Source organism: Canis lupus, chromosome 19 (genome assembly GCF_011100685.1).
Source record: "Canis lupus familiaris isolate Mischka breed German Shepherd chromosome 19, alternate assembly UU_Cfam_GSD_1.0, whole genome shotgun sequence".
Lineage (NCBI taxonomy): Eukaryota > Metazoa > Chordata > Mammalia > Carnivora > Canidae > Canis > Canis lupus.
Window position 1 is genome coordinate 52,447,265 of NC_049240.1, and position 23,928 is coordinate 52,471,192.

Consider the following 23,928-nt stretch of genomic DNA (forward strand, 5'->3'; position numbering starts at 1 on the left):
AGAATGTGGAGGAGGACACAGGCTCTCTCTGAGCTTCCAGAAGACACCGACCCTGCTGACACCTTGATTTTGGATTTCTGACCTTCTGAACTATCAGAGAATAAACATCTGTTGCTAGTCACTAAATTTGTGGTAGTGTTATGGCAGCCCTGGGAAACATACAGAGATGCTCAGATTTTAAAACAGGACAAGAATGGACCAACCTTGAACCCCTCTCTGTAACTTTGTTGTTTTGTATGATCCACTGAATCCACTGTGGATATTCATTGTGAAGATCCTGCTGCTATTGTGAGTTTGGTGAGGGGGGTAAGGGTCAGGGAGAGGAGCGAGGCGTGTTTTTGATTACATGAGGCAGGGAGAGAGTGGATTTGCTACCTTACAGGGAAAACTATTTCAAAAGCAAGAAGCAATCAGTAATTGAGCCTTTACCAAGTTTCCATTTTGTGTCCAACGCTATGCTGGGCTCTGAAAAGAATATGAGTAAGATTCAGCTCAATAATTGAAACAGAGCCATTAGCAAGGTGAATGTGTAATCAATTGTTAAGAGAGGTATAAGGAAGATTGAACTGGATGAGGAATCTTTATTTATTTTTTATTAATTGGATACTTAAATTTAAAAAATCCATCACTGAGTTTGAGATTCTGTGACAAAGTCACTCAACAGGATGTGTCCTTTGATTCCATTAAGGTCAAGTTACCCCTTGGTTGAAGGCATGGTGCCTGCTGATTTAACATGCAGAGCCTTGGAGTTTGTAGGCTGAAAAAAATCATCCTTTCTTTTTTCATTTCCTTGCTAGCAAAGTGCTGTGCAGCCCACAGAATCAGCAGGGGGTGGAAGCACAATCACCCTCCGGGAACGGGAACTGAATAAATTCAAGTACTGTCTTATCTAAATGGTTTGACAAGTTCCCATTCGCCTGGCTAATTGCATCAGTCTGCTCTCCTTTTTCTTCCACGGGGCTGGGATTAGGCAGATGTGAGTGTTAGCCTGAGTGTTGGTGGCCCCCGCTGCTGGAATGCACCCTGGATGGGATCCCCCACCCCATCACTGTAGTCTGGGGAGGACCCACGAGCCTTGTCCGCTGACCCCAGGGATGCTGGGTGGGGGGGCATTACTTCTACTAGGAGATCTCACATTTGTCTCTGGACATTCCAGACAAAGTCATGTCAAGCTTGTGTTGGATTGGGGAGGTGGCCAGAGCAAGACCGAAGAGCTTGAGAAGGCTAATGGGGCTGGGACCTGAGGACAGGCGAGGTGATCCCTTTTGGTTCCTCTGTCACTGGTGACTTATCACCATCAACCTAGTCCATCTGGTATGACTGCCCCCACCCCCCGCCCCACCCCAGTGCAGTATAGTCCGTTTCAAGCCATAGCACCTGGAGCCAGACCCAATGCCTACCTATGCCATAGGCCAAACATTATCTACGGAGAGTAGGAATTAAACTATGGTGTTCATGGCTCCCAGCACTAACCAAAACATCAGGCAGCTCTCCTGTATGGATTTCTCCAGTGAAGGAGAAAGTAATTACATGTGAATCAAGTCTTGAAGCAACTGGGAGTCCTCTTATCCTTCATAATCTCTTGCTCTGGGCTTGTTTCTGTAATGTGCAAGGCTCTTTGGCCCCCAACCTGTCCTTTTCTTTTCAAGAAGAGAGGGGATTAAAGTTGGTTAAGGCATCTGAACCAGCCTTGGGTATTGAGGCAAGAGAAATGAAGACTCCGTGTCTGGGAACAGTATCCCCAAGATTGTTTGTAGGGTGACTTCTGGTTGGCAGAGAGCATTTGGGAAGGGGGCAGAGAAAGCTCTTTGAGTCTTGGAGGTCCAAAGTCTTGGGACAGGCCCTGGGGCCCTGTTTTAGAGTAGGGGCCTTCAGGGTGTCTGGGAGGTGTTCCTACTTGTCACTTTCTTTGGGTTTATCGATTATCCTGGTTGGGGATAAGGAAATGAATGACAGGGAGCCCCTTGAGAGGTAGGAGACAGGGGGTCCTTGCCTGTACAGTCTCCTCCCTGGAAGTGTAGGCATTCAAGGGAGGAAAAAGGGAAGGGGTGCCATGGCAAGTATCACAGCAGCAGAAATCTCTCATTTCACGGTTCTGGAGCCTGGAAGTCTGAGGTCAAGGTGTGGACAGGTTTGGTTTCTTCTGAGGTCTCTCTCCTTGACTTGCAGATGGTCGTCTTCTCCCTGTGTCCTCACCTGGTCCTCCCACTGTACACGTCTGTGTCCTAATTACCTCTTCTAAGGACGGCACTCATATCGGGTTAGCGCCCACCCTAAAAACAAAAACAAAACAAACCTCATTTTAATTTAATCACCCCATTCAAAGGCCTCGTCTCTAAACATAGTCACATTCTGAGGTTCTTGAGGTGTTAGAACTTCAACATATGAATTGGGGTGGGGGAGGGAAGAGGATACAATCTATTCAGCCCAGAATAGAAAGGAATTGGCGTTCTCTACCAGGTTCAAGCTTAATTTTATAACTTCTGATGAACACTGATAGCTTTATCAGGGTTCTTTATTTTACTGAAGATTGATTGATTGATTTGAAGGGGTGTGGAGGGGCATAAGGAGAGGGAGAGAGAAACCCAAGCAGACTCTGCTGAGCGCAAAGGCTGACGCGGAGCTTGATTTCAGGACCCTGAGATCACGACCTGAGCTGAAACCAAGAAAACTGCAGTGACTGCACCACCCAGGCGCCCCACTTTATCAGGGTTCTTATCTTTACAAATGGATCCATGCCATGGGAAGACATTTCTGAATGTGTGTGTCTGTGTGTGTGTATGTGCACATGCGCATGAGAAAGATTTGAATGAATTTAACACAAGTTGGAAGATCAGAGTGATAATCACAGTTGAAGCTTTCATATTCCAGCTATGCCCCTCATCCACCCCCAAAATGCCTATTCCCGATGCCCTGAGAAGAGGGGGAGAGTCATGACTCGGGAAAGAGAACTGAGTGTCTCCTCATTCTGAGGTTTCCTGATTAGGCTAATTTGAGATCCTTTGTGTTCATCCTACTTCCAGCCTGTTTGGGGCCAGCTCCTACAACCCATGGAAATGTCTCCTGTCTCAGAGGAACGGACTGTTTACCTATATACTAATAGGAACAATCTTAACCATGTTCATTTTGTTTTTATCTACAAAAAAACTCTTGCTTTTGAAGTCAGTATTAAAAAGCATACAGGAGGAACTCCAGGGTAAATTCTCTATATTTTTCTAAAACCGTTTCTGTTGGTTGAATGACATATTCCCAGTTAACTGAACGCAAAAGTGGTGATGAAGTTCAGCTCAGCCAATTGTTAACAACCCGGGATGACAGCAAATCCTCCCAGCTGAGAAGTTTATGCTGAACAAAGTGGCCCAAATCCTCTATGGCTCTCGATTTTTTGCTTGGAATTCCCTTGTCAGTGTGCAGAAGTGGTGGTTTTTCATCAACTTCCTGCAGACATCTTTTGATGACTCACACTGGGCCACTTTTGCGAACTCAGGTGTGTGGTGGCATCCCCACCTCGTGCCATCTGCCCTTTTATACGCTCTAAGGTGAACACCGGAGTGGAGTGCAGGTTCTCGCTTTCTCTTTCAACTATTAAACTGTGTTGCTGGGAAGGCGCTGTGTGCTTCTTAGGACCCGTGTGCCCACACAGAAGACTTATTCCCTTGTCTATGTGTCTAGAAATAAAAAGCTGATGGACGGCAAGCTAGTTAGGGGAGAGATGTGCTTTTCCAGCTGATTCTGACCGAGTACCTTATCTGTAGGGATAGAAAGCAGCCTCACAGTACTGCAGCTCCTCTGGCTTCTTGACATCAGCTGTTTAGATAGAAGCTCATTATCGCCGGGTTGGAGGTCAAGAATGACACTTGGTAAGCTGTAGGCACCGTGATATGGAGCCTTACGGAGCACACCGGCCCCAGAGCCGGGATGTTCTAACCCCACTTCAGCTTGAAACATGAAGAACATTAATTAAGATCGTGGGGGGAGATTTCCCTAACCCTTAGGGAAGAACAAGCCAGACTTTTGTTTGCTTGCTGCTGCTACTGATTCTGAAACGGGGATTTATACAATTAATTGGCTGCTTGTGGAGTCGCGCTTCTGACTCTTACATACTGTCCTTAGAATAAAGTCAACGTCTAAAAAAATCAGACTCGACACATGGCAAACATTCAGTAGCTGTTGAGTTAATTACACAATAAGTCGTGCCAGGACAAACCCAGGGTGGTATAGACTAGCACCGGAATATTATTCGGCCATAAAGAGAAATGGAGTTCTGGGACATGGTACAACATGCACGACCTTGAAAACGTTATGATAAGTTAGATGCAGGCCCAGATGAGCAAATATTACACAATTCCACTTCTGTGAGGTACCTCGAATAGGCAAACTCATAGAGACAGGAAGTAGAATAGTGGTTATCAGAGGCTGTGGCGTTGGCCACGGTGGGGACTCGTTTAATGGTACTGAGATTGTGTTAGAGATGATGAGAAACTTCTGGAAATGGGTGGTGGTGGTGATGGTTGCATGACATTGTGAATATACTTAATGTCACTGAGCTGCACACTTCAAAAATAGTTAAAATAGTAAATTTTATGTCTATTTCACCATAATAAAAATAGTTTTTAAAATTGATTCCAGGGATCCCTGGGTGGCTCAGCGGTTTAGCGCTGGCCTTCAGCTCAGGGCTTGATCCTGGAGACCTGGGATCGAATCCCGCATGGAGCCTGCTTCTCCCTCTGCCTGTGTCTCTGCCTCTCTCTCTCTCTCATGAATAAATAAATAAAATCTTAAAATAAATAAATAAATAAATAAATTGATTCCGATGCAGGAAGGGCATGTAGGACTTCTTCATATGCAAATATATGAAAATTAAATCTTACCGTTCTTAGACATGTATTATGTGAACTTTTTTAATTTAATTTTATTTTTTTTATGTATTACGTGAACTTATAAGCCTGTTTGAGGGCAGTTTTTCTGTGGATCGGCCCCCAATCAGCAGTATAAAATACCTTTACTCCAGGCATTGCCAGGGACTACAGCCTTAGACAGTGTAGCCCACTTCCCACCTAGCTTTTCATTGGGAGAAATAATATATATTGGGCTTCTTTTGGGCCTTGGTAAATCACTCTATTGAATTGTGCTTTCGTATCATATGTCTCCTTGAGGGATGCGGTAAGAATCATGATAGGAGACTCCCTACTTAAAAAAAAAAAAAAAAAAAAGAGACTCCCTACTATATATACTTAGAGGCACTTCTAATTAATTACTTTCCCTCCCTCCCTTCAGTGTGAATGATAAAAAACACTTTGGGAATTTACCCCAGGAAGGAATGGCTAATACCTTGGGAGAAATTTCTTAATAACAAGAAAAAGGCTAACACTCATGAAGCGTGTACATTGTACTTTATCTTAGAGTCAGTGTGATTGTGTCTCTTCATTGCTTTGGCCACTAAGATGCTCAGAACCTAATTTATGAGTCATTTCGGGCTATAGCTTAATACCTTACAAAATACAGTTCTGTGGATTAACTTTTCCTCGTGCTCTAGCCTCTATTCTGTGTTGTCTTCTTCACATTGTATACTCACCTTGTAAGTTGATGCGTTCTTTCTTGGCATTAGGTGGTGAATTAAGGTTCTCCAGAGAATCCTGACCAATAGGGAGTGTGTGTGTGTGTCTAGTGATTTTGATCGATAGATAAAAATTGATTTTAAAGAATTGCCACCCCCCCAAAAAAAAATTAAAAATAAAGAATTGCCACCCATGATATGGAAGCAGGCAAGTCTAGGATTTACAGGGCTGGCTGGAGATCCAGGAAGAGTTGATGTCACAGCTGTGAGTCCAAAGGCTGCACTGAGGCAGAAATCCCTCTTCCTAAGGGAACCTCACCTTTTCTCTTGAGGCCTCAACTGGTCGGATGAGGCCCATGCCTGCATGCTTCGAGGGGTAATCTGCTCCACTCAAAATCTCCTGATTTAAATGTTAATCACATCTAAAAATGCCTCTACAACAACATCTAGACTTGTGTTTGACCAAAGAACTGGGGGCCATAGCCCAGTCAGTTGATTAAGCCCAAAGTTAACCATCACAGTTTAGGGCTATAAATACACAATAGAATTTCCTTAAAATGGGCCATAATTGCGGTCTTCTACATTTGCTGCTTTGAATGCGTGTAGAAGATGATTACATTTCCCTCCCGCCGCCTCATCTAGGTTCAAATTCCATGTTGTCATCCTTTCATCAGCTGGTAGGGCTGTCTTCCAGAGCGGGCTTATTTCCACGGCATAGAGTCTTCATTGTGCGCGGACGCGTTCAGTGTGTGAATGCTCTGACCCGCCAACACACCCTGGTACAGGTAAGTGTTATACGGAGGTCCGCCAGCACCTTGCAGGGGGTGTGATGAGGTCCCTGATTTCACCAGTGATTATCATTCCCAATTAGATGGGCCCCAGGTGTGTGTTCATAAATGGGTAGCTCACTCTCTGCAGCTTTAACAGCCCCACCCGACTTGATTCCAGGGATTTTATATTGCTGCTGTTGTAGGCTGAAAGGTCTCCAAACATCCAGAGGCCTGCTGTTTGCTAGAGAACATTCCAGTTGTTGAAGAATGTAACTCATCCCCTGCAGCCGTTCTTACTTTATCTTTTTACCTTTGGTAGGCTGGCTACTTTGCTTGGGCGCAGACCTCGTCACGGTCAGTTGGAGAGAGGAGCCTGACGGCCGCGCTCTCTCTCATGAGGTAAGAACGGGAGCGATTAGGGACAATCTTTGGCTTTTTGTTTGGGAGCTGCAGGTCAGGCGATGGGGGATCCAGGCGGACTCTGGAACATCTTGGGACTGTCTTTTGCCAGTTTCCTGAGTCATTTGCCAGGTGTCCTAGCCCATCCTGAACTCTGTGCTGCTCCCTGTAGTCCTGGGATTTGGTAGGCAGATTTTGGCTCAAGTCATATTTCTGGTGAACCCAAAGAGGGGGTGCCCATGTCCAGGGAATGGTTAGTAGATGAAAGACTCCTCTGTTTCCCACATAATGCATGACTTTAGTCAGTTACAAGAGAATGTTCCAGAGTTACTATCCCAGCAATGGGGGCAGGAATTAGTGGAGGATAGGAAATGATGCTCAGAAGTGTCTAGATCAAATGAAAACCATTGCTAACTCTTACTTAGGAAGTGCATTCACTAATTATCGAGCATTTGTAATTATAGGACATTTAAATGTTAAGGATTAGAACATTTTTCCTGATCCAAAATAAGATGAAAGTGTTACCCCCACAGAGAAGAGGCGGCAGCATCTATTTGGGCATGTTTAAAGTTGTATGTTTTACCCATGACCGCTTTTTACTTCATTCACTTGCCTTTTCGGTTTTAGGTGTGACGTTTAATACGCAAGTTGACCAGGGTCGGTTGTTGGACCCGTCTCTATTTTCTCAGTGAAAAAACTGAATCTGTGATCTGATTTTCTCTGGGCAGGCTGTCAAGGCCAGGGAATGTCTTCTTGAGGCTCCAGGGACCTGAGACTGGTCTGCTGAGGAGCCTTCCTCCTGGTGGGGGCTATCAGCAACCAGCTCAGAGCCCCCCCCTACCCCACCCCACAAACAGACCTCCCACCTTGAGTCTAGGGGCTGAGGGAGGCGGCCTCCACAGGAAGTTGTCTGAGATCGTGAGCTGATTTGGAGCCAAAAATCTTCTTGTTTCTTGTCTAAAGAGCGGATAGAATTATTAGCACCCATGTTTGTAGGAGATAATTACAAGTTTCAAGCACAAAACAGAATTCTGTAGAGTATCTACTCAGGTGGTTTACTGCTTGCCCTTTTTTAAAAGGATGACATTGTATTCTCTTAATTAGGCCCAAGAAAACAAGTAGGAATCTGTATGTTATCACTATTTCCCTCCGGGCATATTGGGTGGTGTGCAAGCTGTTACTTCATCTGAAAAGTCTACTAGATATTAATAAACCCGGAGAGTGTGGAGATTAGAGAAGGGATGGTCCAGTAATGAGACGCATGGAGAGCACTGGGCCGTCTTCCAAAGCAAGGAAACTTCATGCCTTTTTAGTTACGATGTTAAACACAGTGTTAGGAACATCATGATGCTGATAATCATAATAATAATGATAACAATGGCAATAAAAAATAATAACTGTGATATTAGCCATCTCTATCACTGTCATCATGACAGCTGTCATCTGCCAGGCGCTAGACTAAACGTTCTGTTTGCATTATTTCCAACCTGCGTGGCCTTCCTGTGAAAAAGGTCCTATTAATATCTGCCTTTTAGGGTTGAGGAAACTGAGGCTGAAGGATTGACTTACTTGTTTGAGAAGGAGAGTATACATATTTGCGCGCACTTGTGCAAAAGGGGGGCAGAGGAAAAGAACTCAAGCAGGCTCCCCAGTGAGTGTGGAGCCCGATCTCAGGACCCTGAGTTCAGGACCTGAACCAAAATCAAGAGTCTGACGCTTAACTGACTAAGCCGCCTAGGCACTCCACGGAGACTGAAGTTCAAAGAAAATCGGTAAGTTGCCCAAAGTTGGATAGCCAAGCCCAAAGGAGCAGATCAGGAATATGACTGAGCAGCCAGAGGAGGAGCCAAGCACGTTGAGGCTTTGACCCACATGCAGCTATTCAGGGCTGGCCCCCCCACTTGACTGTTCCCCTTGCCCCTGCACACATGCCCTTTGCCCTCTGGCCACCATTGACATTGTGTCTCTTCTGCATCGAGGTAGCCAGAACAGTAAACAATATATAAATAGTTCAAGAATGTTAAAGAATATTTGGCCTATAGGGAACAGCAAAAGGAATGAAGAAAAAAACTCACCCAGTTTTTTTTTTTTTTTTTTAAAGCCATCTTTATAGTCATGACCATGTTGGTGTGTTTTGCTACTATTTTTGACCTTTGTGTAGTTTGTTCACATAGTTTCTACATATTTAAGTTATGAAATTTAAATCTAACAAGTATTTTCTTGTGCCTCTGTCTTATAAGCCTATAATGGCCGCTTGAGCACTCATTAGAGGGCTCTTAAGTTTATTCCACAAGAAGTTGTATCCTTGAGTTTCTCCCATGTGACAAGTGCAATTTCTTTCTTTCTTTCTTTCTTTCTTTCTTTCTTTCTTTCTTTCTTTCTTTCTTTCTTTCTTTCTTTCTTTCTTTCTTTCTTCTTTCTTTCTTCCTCCCTCTCTCTTTCTCTTTCTTTCTTTCTTTCTTTCTTTCTTTCTTTCTTTCTTTCTTTCTTTCTTTCTTTCTTTCTTTCTTTCTTTCTTTCTTTCTTTCTTTCTTTTTTAAAGGTTTATTTATTTCAGAGTGAGTGAGAGAGAACATGTATGAGGGTCAGGGGGGACAGAGTGAGAGTGAGAATCTCCAGCACACTTCCCCCGAGCATGGAGCCTGATGCAGGGCTCGATCCCATGACCCTGAGATCATGACTTGAGCTGAAATCAAGAGTCGGAGGCCCAACCGACTGAGCCTCCCAGGCACCCCAAGTGCAGGGTTTGTGCCCGCTGCTTTGGGGAGCTGGTATTGGTCTACTGCCAGGTGGTCGGAACAGTGGAGTGGCTATGCCACCTCACAGTGTAAACACCTTATATCTTGAGAGGGGTCTCTCTAGGTTGGTGGAAGTCCTGCTGGCCTGGAGCCCAGAAGACCCAGATGTGGCTCTGCACTAAAACCAGTTGTGAGTCCTTGGGTAAATTACCTCATTTTAGCATCTTTATCTGTGAACCAGTTACATCTAGTGAGATCTATGGTTCCATGAAATCAGGAGTTTTCTGAACTCTCTTGACTTATAACCTGATGAGTTTCAATTGATGCAGCAATTTGGGTTGGCCTCAGCTGGGTTACTCTGAATTGCTTCAGGCAGGGAATTTTGTGTTTCAAGATGACCAGAACTATAAGCCCTTGGAACGTGAGATGTCTTTAACTACTTTCATATCATTTTTGCTGTCTTCATTTCTCGGCTTTCCCCCTGCCCCAACTCTCTCATACCTAGACCCCCACAAAACTACATGCTACAGAGTATGTGCTCAACAAATACGGAGGGAATAAACAAATACAGATGAATGCTACTGGTCTTCACCCCTAGCACTGTGGGTCATCCAACTTATCAGATTAATAAGATTGTTTTCATTTACATGTGGTGACTTTGCTTTTTTTTAAATTTAAATTCAATTAGCCAACATATAGAGCATCAGTTTCAGATATTGTGGTCAGTAATTCATCAGCTGTATATAACACCCAGTGCTCGTCACATCACGTGCCCTCCTTAATGCCCATCACCCAGTTACCCCATCCTCCACTCCCCTCCCCTCCAGCAGGCCTCAGTTCCCTAGAGTTAAGAATCTCTCATGGTTTGTCTCCCTCTCTGATTTCCTCCCATTCAGGTTTCCCTCCTTTCCCCAATGATCCTCTGCACTGTTCCTTATATTCCACATATGAGTGAAACCACATGATAATTGTCTTTCTTTCATTGACTTATTTCACTCAGCATAATACCCTCCAGTTCCAGCAATTGCACAACTAGGTATTTACCCCAAAGATACAAAGGTAGTGACCCAAAGGGGCACCTACACCCCAATGTTCATAGCAGCAATATCCACAATAGCCAAACTATGGAAAGAGCCCAGATGTCCATCGGCAGATGAATGGATATAGAAGGTGTGTGTGTGTGTATACAAATATAATGGAATATTACTTAGCCATCAAAATGTGGCTTTGCTTTTAATAGACAGGAACTTAAGCTTCTGAAATTTCTCCTAATGTGTTCAGAGTGATTTTCCTACAGAGTCAATTATCAGTTCTTCCCACATGTTACACATGATAGAACACTGATCTATGGAACTTGGTACTTTTTCCCTTTGTGTTGTGGGTCGAGAGAGAGTTTTTTTGCTTAGGTCACAGCAAAATCAAAGCTTGGGATGTCATCATTCTCTTGTGTGACCAGCAGAAAAAATGAAGATGTTCTGGGCTCCCTGCTTTCTTGGACCACGGGGATTACATGGTTGGGTCTGACCGGCTCTCCCGGATTCCCACTTGGTCATGTGGTCCTTGAGTTGGTTTGCTCCTACCTTGAAGGTGTCTACCTACTTCATTGTGCAATACTGAAGATGCACGGTATAAAGCTACTTACAAGGAAGCCGGATCTTCCATTTTGCACCCTGGATTTGTATTATGGACAAAAAATAACCAAATCCTGTGTTTCCATTCCATCCCTCTCCACAGAGACATAGTTTTGTACTTATTTGGCACAGAAAGCTTGCCTCTGTCTCCCCAGATTTGATCATTAATCAGCCTTCGCTTTTCCCAAGGTATTATGCTGACTGTGGTGGCCTTGGTGGCCCTAGGTGGGTGGGATTGAGAGCTTGGCAGCACCATGTGGTAGTTGGTAAGCCTGTTGACAGACAGATAAGTGGCCTGGTTTCTTGCGAATGTTTGTGTTGGAAATGCTGTTGATAATAAAGCCTCATGTGTTCAGGGCTCTGTATCAGTTATCTATTGCATAATAAGAAACCACCAGAAGCTCAGTGGCTTAAAACAATAACCATTTTATTTGCTCTGGATTCTGCAGGTCAGCAATTTGGGCTGGGCTCTGCTAGTCTTGCCTGCTGGGATCCCTCATGCCGCCATACTCAGCTGGTGCCTACAAGGGAGTTGAAAAATAGAATAGTAGAGAAAATCAAGAATTCATGGCCATGTAAAATTTATCCTAGGGTCTTAACTTGGATATGAAAGCAATCGGAAATTAGTTTATCTGACAGTTATTTTTGTCTTACACCCTCCTGGAGTAGGGATGGTGTCGTCAGCCCGTATGAGAGTAAGGTGCTCAGTGATATAATAATAACGACAGCAACGATAGCAGCAAATGTTAGCATCATTCTTACTAACGCCAAACACCGTTGTAAGTCCTTTATATGTCATAACGCATTTGGTCATCATACGGTCTTATGAATATGTACTGTTTTTATCCCCATTTTATGGGTCAGAAAACCAAGGCACAGAGAGGTTAAGGAATCCCCCCCCCAATGCCACAAAGCTACCAAGGGGAAGAACTGGGGTTCCACCTGGGCAGGCTGGCTCCAGAGTCTGCATTAACCCCAAGTGCTTCCCAGGTTCATGGAAATGAAATCTTCCTGACTCTTAGCAGGTTCTCTCTTGGAGCACGTAGTTTTTCTAGAGGCGGCGGGGGGGGGGGGGGGCTATTTGGAGAGGGACCCAGCCTTCCTGGGTATACCCACGTGGCCAAAAATGGATCCAGTTATGTAGTAGGAGACCCTAACTGGAGAGAGTAAGGACACTCGTGATCCCATGGAGCAGAGAGGAACTCTGAGCGTGTATGTGTGCGTGTGGGCGTCTGCTAATGTTATGGTCGTGGTGTCACCTTCTCGGGAGACATTTGAAGATTGGGAATATTTAACAGTGTCTTCCCTAGCCCCTCAGATAGTCTCTTGTTCTTGGCTTTCAGTAATTAGAGGACCTAACCTCAAAAGGAAAGAATGTATCTCTTTAGCTTATTATTTAAAGATGACCCCAGGGAAAGGATAGGCTCACGGATGCTTTTATCCAGTGTTTGTGGAACTACATTCAGTCCAATCTCCAGGTGGTCCCAGGTGGCATAAGGAAAGTGACACATTTCGCTAATATTTATAAGGTTACCCTTCACCACAGATGAACTGGCCCATGGCCCCTTCCTTAGTATGACCAGGACTTTCCAGTTACCACTAGAACTGGGGAGAGACTCGCAGGCCAAGACTTGGGGGCAGTTATTCTAGCCATCTAGCCCCTTCCCTCCGTCTAGCCCCTTCCCTCCGTCTAGCCCCTTCCCTCCGTCTAGCCCCTTCCCTCCGTCTAGCCCCTTCCCTCCGTCTAGCCCTTTCCCTCCATCTAGCACCTTCCCTCCGTCTAGCCCCTTCCCTCCGTCTAGCACCTTCCCTCCGTCTAACCCCTTCCCTCCGTTTAGCCCCTTCCCTCCGTCTAGCCCCTTCCCTCCGTCTAGCGCCTTCCCTCCGTCTAGCATCTTCTCTCCATCCAACCTCATTGTTGCCTCTTGGCTCTGCAAGTAGCCTCGTCCTTCTGATACACTTGTGCTTCTGACTCGGGTTAGCATCGCTGACTGTTCCCTTGACTCAGAGGTGTTTGCCACAACTTCTGCACGGGTGAGAAACTTCATGTTCACCCTAATACGGTCTCTGGCTAGAATGTGAGCTGGAGGATAGGCATTCTAAGCAGGCACAGGCACCCCTGCCCACCCCTAGGTAGAGCAGAACATGGGGGTGGGGAGGAGGCTGCTGGCGGCCCTCCCCTTCCATCATACCTTCCCATACCAGGAACTTCCCTAAAGGCCACATCAAGATTGTCAAGAAATCCTAGTGATGCTTTCCCCATATCAATGGAATCTGTTACCTTTATAGTCTTTTCCTTCAGCTGATCCCAAAGAGTTTATAATCATGTCCTGCATTGAGTACTTCTTCCTTTTTGTATACTTGCTTGCTTTTTCTCTGATTTGAATGGGGCTGGGACCATTTACCCCCTAGCACAGAAATGAAAACCGGACCGGCAGGCCTCTGCAGCAGACATTCTCTGAACAGTGCCTTACTGTCTGCGGTTGCAACTGAATAGTCCAGCCTGCCTTTATGACAGAATGAGAGAACGGACACAGGGAGGAAGCTGCTTTTGTTTCCAAGGCCTTTGGGGCTGTTCTTTCCTGGCTATAAACTTAATTGCTTCCTGGGATGGATCTGTCCAGTACCCCTTTAGCTCCCACCTGTTTGGCCAACCGGGACTCCCAAGCCCTGCACCTTTGTTTTTCTGTAGGCTTGGTCGATGGACATTAGTTTTCCTTTGACTCTGGCTAACATGGCCTATTTGGGGGGACATGGTGGGCCCCAGGCATAGGAGGTGAGTGTGGGGGATGGAGGAGGTGGCAAGAGGCAGCTGGGCCTTCTGCGCCAGTGGTGTACGGGATGAGAGAGTGCACGTTGAAAACTGGTTCACCACGGGGGCCTTGAGCACCTGCAGAAGTCTTCTTTTTTTTTTTTTTTTTTTAGAAGTCCTCATTTTTCCTGAAGGGGAGGTTGAGTCACCTTACCCCTGCAGAGGACATTTCAGACATGCTGGTTACCTGCATGTTGACTCAGCCTAGGATGGCTGGGTGTCATTGTTCCCCTTTCTCATGGGTTTTACGACCAATGTTGTAGGAAGACAATGCCTGAAAGTTTGTGTGAGCCCCTCCTTTTTTTTTTCCCTACCAGTGAAGATGATTGCTTAATAATAAACACTGAAAGGGAGTTAAAAAAAAAAAAAGAAGAGGAAGGACTTTGCTCTAGGCTGGCTCTTGGCAAGGTAGTCTGAGCTGAAGAAGGCATTTTAAATGGTTAGGATGCATGTGTACCCGTCTGCACATGCATTTCTCAGCTTCTAACCCACATAGCACCAGGCGCTTTGGCAACTTCCTTATCATCCTCCGTGGCTCTTTGGTGGAAGGAAGGCTGCTATTAGCAGTCCAACCAACTAAAGCACAGCTTTCCGAATTTAACCTTAAGCAGCTCTCGAAATTTCACCTTCAAGAAGTCTTTCTAGAATAGACACGAAAACTTCCTCTATGTCTAAACATGGCAAGTCCATGCACGATTCTCCTGTTTTCACCGTGATCACATTCCATACTTACCCTGTGAACGTCAAGTCCTGTCTACTTCTTAGCCAGGTTTCCTCGCTTTCTCCAAATGTGGGTCCCTGCTGGGGGATAAAAGGGCAAAAAAAGGTGTAACCACCTTCAGTGTGGCAGATCTGATGAGCCCCCGGCGTGGTGCCACCAGATGGAGGATGAGTCGACGTGCGTGGACAGTGATGTTACCTACAGCGTGAACGCGATCACAGGCACCTTGCTTGTGTTCTGCTGTTCTCTTCAGGTGTACCTTGATCGGGCGTGTGGTCAAGCCTTGTTCCAGAACTCTGCTTTGTAGCCTCAGCAATACATACGATCAGATTATCACCAAAATCACACCTAGTGTAAGCCTATTCAGCTACTATCCGAAGGAACTCTAATAGGAGAGAATAATGTAGATAGTTACTTGCCATCTGTTAAATCAGTTTATTTTTTATCTTTTTTTTTTTTTAAGATTTTATTTATTCATGAAAGACAGAGAGAGAGGCAGAGACACAGGCAGAGGGAGAAGCAGGCTCCCTGCAGGAGCCCGATGCGGGACTCGATCCCGGGACCTCGGGGTTACACCCTGAGCCAAAGGCAGACACTCAACCACTGAGCCACCCAGGAGCCCCATTTTTTTGTTTTTTAAAGATTTTATTTATTCATGAAAGAGAGAGAGAGAGAAAGGCAGAGACACAGAGGGAGATTTAACTCTTTAGTAGCATTTCATTTGGAAGTAAGTCATATCTTTAAATCTTTAGTTGAAATATGTTTGACATATGACATTGTATAAATTGAAGCTGTACAACATGTTGACGTATTTATATATTGTGATATGATGGCTGTTGTAGCCATAGTTAGCATCTCAATGATGTTGCAGAATTACTGTCTCCTTTCAGTGGTTGGATTAAATTAAGATTTAGTCTTTCAGCAAGTTTGATTATAATACTGTATTATCGTCTATGTTCACTATTCCGTGCATTCGCTCCCCAGGACTTATTTCTTTCTGAGTCACAAGTAAACCGTATTTTAACATATCACTCCCCAAAGAGTAAATTAGGGTAATGCAACTTGGAAAAGAGTGGGGAGATGCGGATTAATTAGGCAATGAGGATCCCTAATGCATTTATGGGCTTACTCCTGGGGTTGGTTATACTCTGAGAGGGACAGATTTTCAATTTTCAAGTCTTTAAAATCAACTGCCACGTTCGAAGCTCTTGCGTGTCAGCGTGTGTGTTTCCTCTGTTAGAATAAAGCGTCGCATTAGTTTTATATAAAATATTCCTAAAACAACCGAGGCAGTGACCAAGAGCAGAGAGCCAGGTGCTGTTCCTATAGGATTTTTCTTGGCCGATGTCCTCTCCGCCACGTCTCCCCTGTCTCCTCAGGAAGGGAGAGGCCGAATGGATAATGCTGTGGATAGCTTTCCTTGAACTGTGAAGCTGAGATGCACACTTTAAATAGAGAGTTTTAAGATGTTAGGGAGGAAAGTGACATTGATTTATTTGTTGGGTTTTTGGCCAGCCTGAGAAACCTGTCCCGTCAGGTAATGAACAACTGCTTTTATCCTAACTAGTGACTTCAAGAGAACGATTACTCATCCCATCATTACCATTCCCCTGAGTCATCCAGGCTGGCTCATGTTGGTTCCAAATGAGTAAGAATCTTCAGGCAGTGAGTCTAGGGCCAAGGTAGCCGTTTATATAAACGTACCTTGGACATGGAGTCATGTCGCATTCTGGAAAAATCCTCCATCGGTCCAGCTTGTCAGCCATGTGTCTATTTGAGACCTTGAATGGTCTGATGTGGTCGAAAGTGGCCATCATAATAATGGTCATTGTAGAAGGATCATGTGAGTTAGCAGACCCCCAGCCTGCCCATGTGGATCTAAAGCCTAAAGGTAGGCAAGCAAATGAGTAGTGACTTGGGAGCACCCTTTGCCTGTTCCTTCTAAGTGGTGCTGCGGAGTGATCACGGAGTGGTCAGTGGCGATCTCAGTAAAGCCACTTTAGGGCCTTGTCCTTGTGATGGTCGGGAGGGCTCCTTGACGGTTAAGAAGGTGTGTGCCGTCGTAGATGCAAGGCCGCTGGAGTTCTTTCCATTGTACGGATACGAGCAGTCCCCTACCACGCCGCCCTACTGTTCTCGGCCCTGTTCTTGGGTCCTGTTGTATATGATTTGGATGACAATCATGAGCCTTAATTGTCCCACATCGAATTTGGTTATATGGGTAGTTGTGGAGAGGACTATTGACCGGCATGTATGTTTAGTTCCAGTTCATTCCAAGGTTCAGTTGATTTCTGGGTTCTTGATGCTCAGTACAAATTTAGAGAAACTTAGTTCTGAGTCTTAACGTTTAAGACTTAGTTGAGCCATCACATGTTTATAGGAGCGCTTGACACGTAGAAAAGGGGGAGAAAATATTCAAGGCAAAATGCGGAATGCAAGTTTGTGAGGTCGCTGAAAATCCTGCCTCTTTTACAGATTCTTGACTAGTCCTGCCCCGGGTTTAAATAAAATCAACAGTCGCTTTTATAAAACAGGTACTCTGTCACCGTTCTCTGCCTTTCGGGCTCTGGAAATGCCTCATTAAGCAATATCAGAATTACTCCAAGGCCCCTTAGACTGAGCTGTTTGGGACAGGAACCTTGCCTTCTTTGTCTGGAATTTGTAGGACCAAGAGGAATAGGGCCAACCCCTCTGGCCCGCCTCAACCCTGTTTTATCGGCAGGTATATATGAAGTGTAGTCAGTAATCATGAAAATAAAGCAAACCATGATCCTGAAGCCCTGACATCTGACAACATGTCCCACAGCACCCGTGTTCAGGGGGAATCCGGGTAGAGGTGGGGAGCAGCTGCTTGGGGGATCTCGGACAGGGCCAGCCCGGAGAGGCAATAATGCATCTGCGTGCCCTGCGGCCAGCGGGCTTGGACCGTCTGCCCCGGATTCCTGGGTTGCAACAGAAAACTCCGCCAGACCAATGCTAAGGAAACAAAACCCAACTCCTTTATTAGTCTCTACACCATTTATAGGCAAGTCCTATTCAATGCCCTTCTCCTGGAGGCATTCTGACAGTCATCCTAATGATTTATTTTCTTTTTCACAACCAAAAAACAAATAAAATATTTTATCACCTTTTGGGTAGACTTGATGTCTTTCTCTTCATTTCATCACTTTCTGGGTCCATAAAATTCCCCGTACCTTTCAGTTTTTATAACTCAAGGATAGGAATCCTGTTTTTCTCATTTCTTATGTGAAGGCTTCCCCCCCCCCCCCCGCCGCTGCCCCTCCTTCTCCCCCAACTTGGATTTTTTTTTTCTTTTCTTCCCAGAGAGTCTGTATCCTCAAGCCTGTTGTTGTGCGTGGTGGTGGGGATGGAGGCCAGGGGATGGGAAATGAGACTCAAGAAAGGCCACATGTTTGCAGTAACAGAGGAATTGCAGGCAAAGGCTTTGAAAACAAAAATTTTTTTTTCGGAGCTGTTCTCCACTATTGAGCAGTATGTGAACATTAGAGCCATTGGTGGTGAAGTAGTGGCTGTGCTGGTTTAAGAAGGAAATTCCCTACCACTGAAATTTGCTCTGTTGGTTTCTTTCCCAGATCTACAATAAAACCCAATGATCTGTGTGAGAGCCCACAGCCCTGGGATCGCCCCTCTCCACTCTGAATCGCAGGTCTGCACCCCAGCTCCCTGCGGCGGGCTCAGTTTCTCTACTCTTTCCCCTTTTGTTCATTTCTGCCTCATTTTCCATATGGCTCCTGATACTAAGGGGTCAGCAGCAAGGTACTCCCTCTGACCAGTCATCGTGCGCCACAAAAGCTCCCGGACCACGTGTGGATTCATAAAGGGCAGAGCTCTTCTCTGGGAAGCAGTTTCTAGTCTGAGTTAATGCAGCACACAGGGTATTTTTTTTTTTTTTAAGATTTTTATTTATTCCTGAGAGACCCAGAAAGAGAGGCAGAGACACAGGCAGAGGGAGAAGCAGGCTCCCTGCGGGGAGCCCGATGCGGGACTCGATCTCACGACCCCATGAGCCAACGGCAGATACTCAACTGCTGAGCCCCCCAGGGGTCCCAGCACGTGAGGGTCTTGAGTGTCTTGAGTTCAGCGGTGCAACCGACTGGTCCAGGATGCGTCTCCTGCCCCTCTCATCCCTCCTCCATTAACCCCAGTAAGGACCAGCGAATTGAAGGGGACTTCAGGTCTTTACTTCGAGGATCCTTCAAGGAGTTGATGATTAGTTTTACAAAGAATGGAAAAGCGTTCAAAGAAAGGAATAAAGCCTCCATTGGCAAGTGACCGATGCTTCAATTCCAGCCCCTGCTGCGCCTAGGTCCCTCTGCCTGCCATAACCTCCTGACTCCCAGACCTGTGGCTTGCACCGGGTCATATTAACTACTGATTTTTTTTGCCCTTACCTTAACTGTTTGACTTACAGTCTTCCAAACTATGTCGATTTTTGGCTTTGGAGGGACATTCGGGCTCATTAGATGACCAGAGATGATTGGCAGGACATGTCTGATAGTTATCTACATCGTAGCATGACGGCCACCCCATGGCTTCTACAGAGGGCAGGAATACTATGACCCTAAAGGAGGTCACATGCAGTCATATAGGATGCATATGTGACAGACTTTACAACTAGGGTAGCGCCTGTGCTTTAAGCCAACAGTACCTCTACTACAAAGAGACTTTCCTCTGTACACACAGCCATTACCCCCACGCCTTCCGACGTCCAGCCATCTCCTCTTTGAGGTGTCTTCGCTGCTTCCATCCTCAGTTGAATTGTACGGGAAGATTGGAAGTGGATCCGTTGAGCCGTGTTTGCATTTTTCTGGAAGCGTGAGAAATGGTGTCTCAGTGATTACATGTGGAGAGACGAGGAAGCAAAAGCACGGCCTGATTTTTAGATCGCAGGTGGAATTGGCAGCATTGGTAGTGAGGGACCCAGCCCCCAAGCACGGGAGCTGCGTAAATGCATTCCAGGCCACGTGGAGAGAATAAACCTGGGGCCCCACGACAGCGATTTTCATCACACGCATTTCTGGCCACTCCCCATTTGGTGGGAGAGAGATTTTGTTTGTCTGTTGTTGGACCTCGGTTTCCATCAAACATGCAGCCAACTGGCTAAGGTAGCAACTTGCAGAGCTGGCTGGGCTCCTGTGTTTGGTGTCCTGGCAGGAAAGAGATGTTTGTTGTAATCAAGTACCTTAACTGTTCTTCCATCTGGCCATTTCCTCCTTTCTCTTACTCCTCTTCCCATCTCTCTCTCTCTCTCTCTCTCTCTTTCTTTTTTTTTTTTTTTTGTCATGTTGCTTTTTATACGGTAAATGGATGTGAATGACCAAGGGCAATGGATCAGCTCATGCCCTGCTTCTTGGCTTAGAGGGTGGACGTTTTGGGAGTCGTCAGTAGCAGGAAGCCTTGCCGCAGGACCCGTGAGGGGCTGGGACAGGTGACCAATGCTCCCGCCGACTCTCACTCATCGGGCCCTTCGTTGTGCCTTCCCTGCAATGAGAGCCTCCAGCAGGTGGAACACGGAGCCTGTTTAGAGGACACGCATAGAGAGGTTCAGCTCAGTGTGCACCGCGGCTGGGAGAAAGCTCCCACGATGTCAACTCCTGACCCCGCCTGGCGCGCTCTCCTTCCTCCGAGCACCTACTACAGGCCAGGCATTGTGGAACATTCCCTTAATTCTCGGCGTTTCCTTCTCACTGCAGCTGTGAAATTTAGATGATGCTGTCGTGATGTACACATGAGGAAACTGAGACTCTAAGAAGTCCAGCAACTTGCTCAAGTTAACCAGTTTCTACCAGTGGTGACCAGAACCTAAGCTCAGGCGGTGGTGTTGGGGGGCTCAGTTGGTTGGGCGTCTGCCTTCAGCCCAGGTCACGATCCCAGGGTCAGAGGGGAGACTGCGTCTGCCTTCAGCCCAGGTCACGATCCCAGGGTCAGAGGGGAGACTGCCTCTCCCTCTGCAGCTCCCCCTGCTTGTGTGCACGTGCACGCATGTGCTCTTTCTCTCTCTCAGATAAAATCTTAAAAATAAAATAAAATAAAATAAAATAAAATAAAATAAAATAAATAAAATAAAATAAAATAAAATAAAGAAGCCTAAGCTCCAGATCTGAACAAGGGTTTCCAGACTCCAGTTAAATCCAGAACCAACTACACCTTGAGAATGACTGGTGCTCTTCTGGGGGGCTAGGGATTTAAATGGAAGCGATGAGGCTTCCGGCACAGCCTCTTAACGTAGGATGCAGCACGTCGACAGGGGCTCGCGCTCCTCCCTTTATTGCCACGTGGTAATGTCGGAGCTTTATTGAAATTGTAGAGCAGCATAAAGACATCAGCTTGCCAGCGCCGTCAGCCAGAGGTCCGTGCAAAATTAACTCCGTTTCCTGTCATTTTACCCTCTCCTGCCCTGCTCAGATGAGACCGAACATTGCTCCCTAAACATTGCCCCGTTCTTCAGCCCACGACAAACAGCGGAAGTGCGGAAGCTGTGCAGGCGCCAACCCCTCTCCATGGAGCGGAGTCTGTCAAAGTTAGAGACCCTGCATCTCCCCTCGCTTCACGCGGGAGGCCAACTCCCCTTGCTTCTGAAATGTTGTTTTCCTTTTAACTTGAGAGATGCCTTTAAGGCTTCCCTCCTGATACTACTACGGTGCAGACAAGATCTTCTAAGCCAGATGACTCTTTTATGAGGTCCTGGAAGCCCGTCGGTGGTGCACATTCTTCTTTCTCAACAAAAGGTACCTCCCCGCACTTCCTCTGGCCGAAAGGTCTGGTCAATAAACCTGTCAGAGGCCAGGCCCGTCTGCACCAGGCGCGCTTCACACCTTCCCCGACGGGATGAAAGGAGCCCTTTGGAGCTCAGTGGGACGGAAATTACTTTTCCTATCCAGCTCTAGAATAAAAGCGTACATCTATCCGTTTTCGTTCTTGTCTGGCCATACACTGGTCGGGAGATTGGGGTTTCCCAATTAGCCGATTTGTAAATACCCAAGTTGGGAGGCCAGGAAAGGGCATCTGGCTGTGCTCAGCGATTCCAGAATCACTGACTGGCGGCAGGTAAGACAGAGAAGCGCATGCAGGGGACCCGCTTCCCCTTCCCACAACGATGCTCGATGCTCGAGTGCTGTTGTGTTTTGTTTTGTTTTTAGATTTTATTTATTTATTCATGAGAGACAGAGAGAGGGGCAGAGGGAGAAGCAGGCTCCCTGCGGGGAGCCCGATGTGGGACTCGATCCCAGGACCCTGGGGTCACGCCCTGAGCCCCCCCGGGTGCCCCTGAAGTGCCATTGTTCAGGAATATGGAAGGGAGGTTTGTGCATCCAGTCACCAGACCGGGTTTTGGAGAGCCTATCACCTTATCCTGGCACAATTATAGGTCTTCAATGGGGACTGGAAAGCTCTGCAGTTACGCAGATGACCTTCAGAGGCACCGGGAGGTATTTTACAAGTCCAGCCACCTCAGGGCCTGTTGGCGAGCCCACAGTGCTGGTAACCGTGTTGCAGCGTAAGACCTGGAGCTTCCACGTTGCTTTGCTCATGAAGCACAGAGAGCTGCATCCCGCATTTTAAGGAGATTTTACATTTCTGACAGTAGTGATTAAAAAAAACAAAACCACACCAACCGGGCTCTATTGCCCAGAGCAGCATGTATGTATGCCACACGCATCGTTTTCTCCCCCAGATTTCCAACTGGGATGTGTTTCTGCTTGCAGTGTTGTGGAGCCCTGGAAAGGTCATTCTGATTTGTTATTTTCTTTAAAGTGGGCATTCTCAATATGGGGGAGTTCATCAGCGCGCAGAGGGCTGTTGTTACTTCAAGACTTACAGACCCCTTTGGAAATGTCTCTAGCCACTGATGTCAGGGCAAGCAAAGCCACGGCCCCCCCCCGGGGATCCTCCACCCTGAAGCGGGCCTGTGAGGGCAGCTCAGACTAGCCCTGTTGGTTTGTATACCATCTGCGTTCACTCCAGTTTTCCTAAATTTACGGTCAATAGTGTAGTTACTTTAGGGTTTTTTAGGTAGTTAGGTCAGTTAATTCACAAAACTGGTAAGAAATAGTTGAACCCTAAGTTAAAATGGAGACAGCTATGTCTTCAGTAGACATTTTGCACAAAATCCTATCACTTTATTTATTTATTTATTTATTTTTCTCTAAAGTAGGCAGCGCTCCACCAGCATGGAGCCCAATGCAGGGCTTGAACTCTCGCTCCTGAGATCAAGACCTGAGTCAAGGGATCCCTGGGTGGCGCAGTGGTTTGGCGCCTGCCTTTGGCCCAGGGCGTGATCCTGGAGACCGGGGATCAAATCCCATGTCGGGCTCCCAGTGCATGGAGCCTGCTTCTCCCTCTGCCTGTGTCTCTGCCTCTCTCTCTCTCTCTCTCTCTCTGTGTGTGTGACTATCATAAATAAATAAAAATAAAATAAAATAAAAGATTTGAAAAAAAAAAAAAAAGACCTGAGTCGAAATCAAGAGTCGGATGCTTAACCGGCTGAGCCACCCAGGCGCCCCAAATTCTATCCCTTTTGTGTGTTTTTCTTGAGAATAAGGAGAGGACATACCAGAATTGTAAAGTCTGTCCCTCTGTGCCTGGCGAGAAGGTGGATTCTGGTCTGCCTACGCCTTCTCTGGGAAGATTTAATCAGCGTTTGCTGTCAAAGAAGAGAAATGCTCAAGCTTCGGTGAAGACACTTTGTCTGTCTTGATAAACACAGTGAAGGCGACGCCAGGCCCTGTGTGAGAAAGTGAGGGGAATACTTTTTATGATTAGAATACAAAAAGACAGATTTACTAGGGGCTCTGCTGGGCCTTCTCCCTCTAAACTCCCTGATTCAGCGGCCGGTGCCGTGGCGGGTACGATGTTATGTGCTGTTGTACAAGTGAAACCAGCGGATTTAACGATTCTCTGCTCCTGGGTCATAATTCTTCTGTAACAGTGGAAATTCCAAACGCGCAGTACTTCTTTATCTCCTTAGGGCACACACATCTCTTTTCTTAAGGTGGATTTTTTGGGTGGTGGGGGTGGGGGGTGGCTTTAGATAGTCTTCCAAAGGCAACTAAAAGAAAGGGAAAGGAGAAATAAGTGCATATTGAAATATGAATGAGTCAGACCGGAAGTGTCAACTGGATCCTTATTAGAAGCGCCTTAATTTTCATTTGTGGGTGGGAGGACCCCCAGCAGGGTCCTGGCGTGCACCTCCCAGCACTCTGGCCCAGTGTGTCCCCATGTGTCCCCATCGCCGCCTTTGCCCGCGTGGGTGCCCGCATGGGGGCATCGGGGACTGGATCC

At 46.4% G+C, this 23,928-nt stretch overlaps 1 protein-coding gene across 13 annotated transcripts in view; it reads left to right on the forward strand.

Moving 5' to 3' along the window:
• The window catches only part of LYPD6B (LY6/PLAUR domain containing 6B), a 165,790-nt gene that overhangs the window by 105,802 nt on the left and 36,060 nt on the right, over positions 1-23,928 (forward strand). For 10 of the 13 annotated variants that reach the window (XM_038565178.1, XM_038565176.1, XM_038565168.1 and 7 more), the window contains one exon: positions 6,647-6,726. The gene's annotated coding sequence lies outside the window, so the exon portion shown is untranslated. Of the gene's footprint in view, positions 1-6,199; positions 6,343-6,646; positions 6,727-23,928 lie in introns of all 13 variants that reach the window. The other 3 variants (XM_038565170.1, XM_038565177.1, XM_038565179.1) reach the window with 2 other exon arrangements.